This window comes from Crocodylus siamensis, chromosome 5 (assembly GCF_052110815.1).
Source record: "Crocodylus siamensis isolate JL-2025a chromosome 5, ASM5211081v1, whole genome shotgun sequence".
Classification (NCBI taxonomy): Eukaryota; Metazoa; Chordata; order Crocodylia; family Crocodylidae; genus Crocodylus; species Crocodylus siamensis.
The window spans coordinates 133,023,118-133,030,643 of NC_143399.1; the positions used below are offsets into that span (position 1 = coordinate 133,023,118).

General features: G+C 50.0%; 1 long non-coding RNA gene across 1 annotated transcript; it reads left to right on the forward strand.

Annotated features, from left to right (window-relative positions):
• The first annotated feature begins 639 nt into the window (after positions 1–639).
• On the forward strand, positions 640–6,903 carry LOC149864607 (uncharacterized). The gene is made up of 3 exons (XR_016442191.1): positions 640–1,041; positions 1,252–1,367; positions 5,824–6,903. It is a non-coding gene; the product is annotated as an uncharacterized LOC149864607 (long non-coding RNA).
• The last annotated feature ends 623 nt before the right edge of the window (positions 6,904–7,526 follow it).

Below are 7,526 nucleotides of genomic sequence, written 5' to 3' on the forward strand. Positions count from 1 at the left end.
TGTAATGTTACCCATAAGTAAAGTGTAAAGCTGGCCATAAGGCTATCTATGGGAACATACAGTTTAAAAACAAATCATACCTGGTAACTTAATTTCAGACTCTGTGGCCAGGTTAGACAGGGATTAACAATGAAACAACAAAATAGCTGCTTATTTTCTCAGGCCTCATGAAAATGTTCAGAAAGCAGGGAAAAGAACTGATATAAGTTGCGTGGTTTAGTTTGAGCAACCTAAGTGTATATTGGGAGTGAACAGTACACACATTCACCCTTGCAGAGAGGGCATGCTGCATTGGCAGAGGCTTACAAGTGGGGAATGCCTGTGCACACATCCCAGTAAGCTCTGTTGGTGACACTGGGCATAACCCTGGGTAACTCAGAGGGATGGAAGACCACGAGTGTCGAGGAAGTCCTTCTGCTCCAGGCTCAGATGAGCCAAAGCCCCCCCTTGCCCAACATTTGCAACCCTTTTTCTCTGGCGCCTGCAAATCTCCTGTCCTTCTGGAAAGCAGGCGAGCTAAAACTGTTATCTGTGGAATGCAAGGGCACCGCTCGGAGAGAGAAAGGAGGAGGGAGGAGGGAAAGGGGGGCCAGCGGGTGCAAAGATCACTGACAGTGAAACTGACCGGAGTATAAAGATCTTGCTGTTGCAGGGTTAGGGTGCAGGATTTGAGACAATACAGTCTCCCTGTGCCTTTTACTTGAGCTCAAATAAACTCTGTCTGCTTCTCCCCCCAGTGTGTTTATTTGGCGCGACGCACACCGGGCAACGAACCCAATTGTTGCCTCCCTCGGGCACCTTGTGCCAGCAACAGTTTTGGCGCCCGACGTGGGGCTCGAGGCTAACATTTCGCCTTGCCCGGATCCCTCCTGGGGTTGACGACTTGCGGCAACAACCGACGCCCAGCGCGCACCGGTGGTTTCATCGGGGGCCTCGGCAGAGACGTGGTTTGATCGACCCCGGAGGGCACAACGGTGCAACGCGCTCTAATAGTGGAGAAGCGATCGTGGGCGACGGTGTGAAACCGGTCCCTCGGATAAGGTAGGATAGCTCAGCAGTCTGAGCATTGTCTGTTAAGACCTGGGGACGCCCAGTGTCTCCCTGTAGGACCTGGGGACGCCCAGTGTCTCCCTGGAGTATGGGGCAGGGACAGAGTATGGTTGGCAGGGTACGGTGTACACCCATAGAATGCATTCTGACAAATTGGAAACTGTTTAAGTCAGATCTAATGACTAAAAATGATCTTAAAAGGTTCTGTACAGTGAAATGGCCTCAATATCAACTGAAGGATCAGGAAAGGTGGCCTCCGGAAGCGTCAATTAACTACAATACAATTCTCCAATTACTCCTGTTTTGTCAGCAGACGGGTAAGTGGAATGAACATTTGTATGCACAATTGTTTATGGCTTTATGGAACAAGACAGATATTTTGCAGAAGTGTAATTTGACTCCGACAGGATCAGTAGTTGTTAGTGTTGAGTCTCAGCATTCCCCCCCAATTACTGTAATGCCAGAGTCGGCATCCCCTTCGGCTTTAACACCTCCACCATATAAAGGTCAGATGCCCCAGTCCCAGAGATTCCTCCCTCAGTGGGATTTTATCCTTTACTTACTGAAACTGTAATAGCCCGGCCTGGGGCAGATGGGCGTGCAGCCCAGACCATGCAAATATATACCCAGGCACCTTTTAACCCGGTGAACCTGGCAGCTTTTAAAGCACAGGCTGGAGAATTTTCAACTAGCCCGAGTAAGTTTCTCTCTGTCTTTGAGGGATGTTTAGCTAGTCACAAGCCTGACTGGGATGACTGTAATATCCTCATGCAAACCTTATTATCTGAAGTAGAGCGGAATCAAGTTATTTCCAAAGCAAGGGAGGAAGCACAGCGGAGGCATGAAAGGGATCCCATCAATGTTCCTGGTCCAGCAGATGTGGTTCCCCTAGCAGACCCTAGATGGGACCCTAACAATCCTGTGGATCATACTCGTCTTACCTCTTACAAAGAACTACTTATGCATGGGCTCAGGCACTCGGCTGTCCGACATAATAACTGGGCAAAGCCATATGAAATAGTACAGGAGCCGAAGGAAAGTCCCGTTGCATTCCTACAGCGCATCCGGGATGCCATTCGGCAAAATACCAATGCAGACCCTGATGATCAGGCGACGGAGGCGATTATAAAGGGTATTTTTACCAGCCATGCAGCCCCTGATATAAAGAGGAAGTTACAAAAGAAGGAAGACTTAATGGGTATGTCTGTAGCACAAATCCTGGAAACTGCAAACAGGACGTATACTCTCAGAGAAGGAGAAAAGGACAAGAGACAAGTTAGAATGCTAGTAGCAGCAGTACAGGCTGGAGTCAGAGAAAGGCCACAAGAAGGTGGGAGAGGCAAAAGTATAAGGGGTCGTGGGCACGGGCGCCCTGGCCCACAAGAAAGACGCCTGGGACGGAACCAGTGTGCCTTATGCTGGCAAGAGGGACACTGGAAGAATGAATGCTCAGAGAAAGGGAGAGACTGTACTCCTGTAATGGCAGCGGAAGGACAGGAGTAGGGGTGTCAGGGGAAACGGACCACCCCACCCCCGGAACCCCGAGTAAAAATGTGGGTGGGGAATTCAGAAATTGATTTTTTGATAGACTCCGGGGCAGCACAGACCGCTGTAAATCAACCTCTTCAACTTCCCGTAGCGGACTCTCTTACTGTGGTGAGTGCCACGGGAAAAAAAAACTCAGTGCCCAGTGTATGCTCCTGCAGAATGTGCTCTGGGAGACCGGGCTCTCTCTCACAAATTGGTCTACCTTCCAGACTGCCCAACACCCCTGCTAGGACAAGACCTGCTTTGTCGATTAGGTGCATCACTGCATTTTCCCCAGGATGAAATAACCCTCACATTGCCCCCTGAAAATGCATGGATAATGACCCTCACGGTTGAACCCTTGGCCATGAACGCTCCCCAGGAGTGGAACCAGTGGGAAGACCAGGTATACCCTTTGGTGTGGGCAGAGGGGGTCCCTGGAAATGCTACACATCAAACCCCCATTAATATTCAACTACTGCCAGGGAAAGGTCCAGTACGAATCAAGCAGTACCCAATCAAAAAGGAAGCCAGAAAGGAACAGCAAGAGACTATAGACCGTTTCCTAAAGTACGGCATACTGCGAGAGTGTCAGTTAGCCTGGAACACTCCTATCTTGCCTGTACTAAAGCCTGATGACACATATCGACTGGTGCAGGATCTAAGGGCGGTTAACGAACGGGTTAAAACTATTCATCCTCTCGTCCCAAACCCGTATACCTTGCTGGCCTCCGTGGGGGGGCAGTATATTCATTTCTCAGTTCTTGATTTGAAAGACGCTTTCTTTACGATTCTAGTTGACCCCCCCTCTCAGGAGATATTCTCTTTTGAATGGGAGGACAGAAAAAGGGTTAAGAAACAACTTTGTTGGACAGTATTAGCCCAGGGATTTAAGAACTCTCCCACCCTTTTCGGCCAGTCCTTAGCTAAAGACTTGGAGGAGTGGAATAATGAGCATGAAGTTCTCTTGTTACAATATGTGGATGATTTATTAATTGCTGCCATAGATTTAAACTCCTGCCTTAACGCCACGGTAAGCCTCCTGAACTTTATTGGACTTCAAGGATATCGAGTGGCTCGAAATAAAGCTCAAATTTCTCTCCCTGAAGTACGATACCTGGGATTTCACATAAGACAGGGGGAGCGCCAGCTTTCAAAAGAGCGAAAGGAGGCTATATGCCAGGTTCCCACCCCAAGCAACCGTAAGCAGCTCAGGGCATTTCTTGGCATGGCAGGTTTTTGCAGAATATGGATCCCTGAATTTGGACTATGGGCAAAACCACTATATGACTGTGTGAAAGGGGCAGACCATGACCCCTTTTATTGGACTCCAGAAGCCGACAAGGCATTTAAGATACTAAAAAGGAAACTAATGGAAGCCCCCGCCCTGGGGTTACCGGACCTTTCTAAACCTTTCCAATTGTATGTGCATGAACGAAAAGGGATGGCTCTGGGAATGCTTACTCAATTGTTGGGGGCGTGGAAACATCCCGTTGCTTATTTCTCCAAACAGCTTGATCCAGTTTCCAAGGGATGGCCAGCGTGTTTACGAGCAGTTGCGGCAACTGCCCTAATACTTGAGGAAGCTGAAAAGTTAATGCTGGGAGGAGTCGTGCAAGTGTATACCCCACATATGGTCCAGGCTCTGCTAGACGCGAAGGGGGGTCTCTGGCTCACCCAGGCTCGGGTGGCTCGGTACCACGCTAAGCTGTTGGAGAACACTGAAGTGACTCTGGAGCCCTGCCCCTCCCTTAACCCGGCTACTCTCTTACCTGAAACGGAAGAACAAGAGCATGATTGTTTAGACATCATAGATGCACAGTACTCCAGCCGTGCAGACCTACAGGATCAGCCACTTCTGAATGCTGATTGTGAGTGGTACACTGATGGCCGTAGCATTGTTGTAGAAGGGCAAAGGAGGGCAGGTTATGCTGTTGTGACCCTCTATGATGTTGTTGAGGCCAGGGGTTTGCCGGCCGGAACATCTGCTCAACTTGCTGAACTGGTGGCCCTAACCCGGGCGCTAGAACTGTCAAAAGGGAAACGGGTCAACATCTATACCGACTCTAGGTATGCTTTTGGAGTACTGCATGCCCATGCTGGCCTATGGAAACAAAGGGGACTGCTGACAGCCCAAGGCTCCCCAGTGAAGTATGGACCCCAAATTCTCCGACTCCTGGAAGCTGTTCAACTTCCCTCGGAAGTGGCAGTAATGCACTGTAAGGCACATCAGAAAGAGGATCAAGACGTAGCCAGGGGTAATGCCCGGGCAGACAGAGAAGCTAAAATTGCTGCCACTCTGAGGATGCCGAGACCTGCTGAGATCCCTATGAATGCTCTCATTCCATCAGTGGGGGAGCTCCCGGATCCCCAGTACTCATATGAAGAAAAAGAACTAGCCGACAAGCTTGGTCTCCAAGAAAAGAAGGGATGGCTCTGCTCCACGGAGGGGAGGATCCTCCTACCAAAGAGCCTGACCCAGCCGGTGTTGCAACGGCTACATCGAACTACACACGCCGGAAAAGAAGCTCTCACTCAGTTGGTGAACAAATATTTTCTAACCTCTGGACTTCGACCTCTGGCCTCCCAAATACAAGCCAGCTGTTCAATTTGTCAAAAGAATAACCCTCGACCCAGTCTCTCAGCACCTCCAGCCACTTTGGAACCTACTCCAGGCCCCAGACTGGTTTGGCAAATAGACTTTACTGAGTTCCCCCGAACTCAAGGATTTAAGTATCTCCTTGTTATAGTAGATCGATTCAGCAGATGGCCTGAAGGCTTTCCATGTCGTAATTGTACAGCCAAGACTGTAGCTCTAAAATTCGTCCGGGAAGTTATTCCCCGCTTCGGACTTCCCCAGTGGATGGAATCTGACAATGGAACACATTTCACTTCAAAGATCATCCAAAACATCTCAGATGCCTTACAGATCCCCTGGAAACTCCATACTGCATGGCGACCACAAGCTAATGGTGTAGTAGAACGTACAAATCAGACCCTCAAGCGTCATCTATCAAAGATCTGCCAGGAGGCCTCTCTGCGATGGCCCGATGCTTTGCCGCTTGCTTTGCTTCCTATCCGTGCCCTCCCCAAGGGAAGATTAGAGCTTAGCCCCTTTGAGATTATGTTTGGAAGGGCATGGCCTAGGAATGGGACGCCGGTTCTAGCAGGGAAGTGGGAAATAGGATGTAATATTTTGTCATGGTATATGTGCTCTCTGTCTGCTGTTCTTTCTTCTCTCCATAGGTACACTAAAGACTTGCAGCCTCTTCTGCTGGATGCTCCAGTCCACTCGTTACAGCCGGAGATTCCATGCTGATTCGGACCTGGAAGAATGAGCCCCTCCAAGAGAAGTGGAAAGGACCTCACCCTGTCCTACTAGTTTCCCACACAGCGGCAAAGGTCGATGGATGCAAGAACTGGATTCATCACGAGACAGACTTGGCATGATCTTTCTCCAGCGTACGGAGTGGGCCGGTTAGCCAAGCTATATCGTCAACTTTCTACGTTCCTTAAAGAGCCTTAACTCTGAGATTTATCTCTTCAAAACCGTCAGGCCCTAGATTATATTTTAGCTTCTCAGGGCAGGGTATGTGCTTTAATTGGGAACGAATGTTGTACTTATGTCCCAGAAAATTCCCAAGGTATAAACAAACACATTTTGTCAGCTGAACAGGCTTTTGAGTTGTGGAAAAGTCAGGAACATGAACCCACTGTCTTTGATTCTCGCTGGAGCTGGTTGCCCAACCTCGGAGGCCTAGGAGCAGGCATCCTTCACCTCCTGATCACCAGTGTTGTGTTGTGTTTAATTATTCTCCTCTTATTTGCGTGCTGTAACGCCCTCCTGCACAAAGTCTGTGCATCCCCCTCCCCGAGTGCCTCATTATACCCTTGCATTGAAGATTCCAATCCTCAAACACTCAATTACTTTTTGTCTTCAGAATATGAGAAAACTCAGCCAAAACTTTGTTGAGTATTCTCAAAGCGGGGAGCTGGGGGCTCGTCCGGGATGGAAGACCACGAGTGTCGAGGAAGTCCTTCTGCTCCAGGCTCAGATGAGCCAAAGCCCCCCCTTGCCCAACCTTTGCAACCCTTTCTCTCCGGCACCTGCAAATCTCCTGTCCTTCTGGAAGGCAGGCGAACTAAAACTGTTATCTGTGGAATGCAAGGGCACCGCTCGGAGAGAGAAAGGAGGAGGGAGGAGGGAAAGGGGGGCCAGTGGGTGCAAAGATCACTGACAGTGAAACTGACCGGGGTATAAAGATCTTGCTGTTGCAGGGTTAGGGTGCAGGATTTGAGACAATACAGTCTCCCTGTGCCTTTTACTTGAGCTCAAATAAACTCTGTCTGCTTCTCCCCCCAGTGTGTTTATTTGGTGCGACGCACACCGGACAACGAAGGCTCCCCTTGCTGACAGACTGCCGAGCACAGCTAGGTGCCTGGCCCAACCCTCATTGGCTGCCCAGCATGGGGAACCACACCCCCAAGCTCCCCTCCCTCACCATGGACCCTCCCTCTGGCCCTGCCCAGAGACTTCCACCAGGGCCCCAAAGTGAGTGTTCTCCTTTGTTAATTGCATGAGCACCAGTTTTCTGGTCTTCCCACAACCTACCAGGGGTGCACCACCATGCACATCCAAGCCCATGAACCTGTAGCACATCCTGCTTGTTTCCCTGCGTGACTTGATGGAAGCTCTGGGCTATCATGGACACCTGTCTGAAGATGTTCCGGCAGATGGTCAAGATGGGACTCGCCTTCATGTCCATGAGCCAGCAGCCATCCATCCTGGGCAGGGACACCTACCACACTCTGCAGCTCCCAAGCATCCTACACTGGACCAATGACTTCCATGTGTAATGGAGAAGAAGCCATCCAGGACACCACAGACTCTGGGGTAATCTGGTACCACCTCCAAACCACTGAACTGCTGTTCTGGGCTTGTGTTGCCA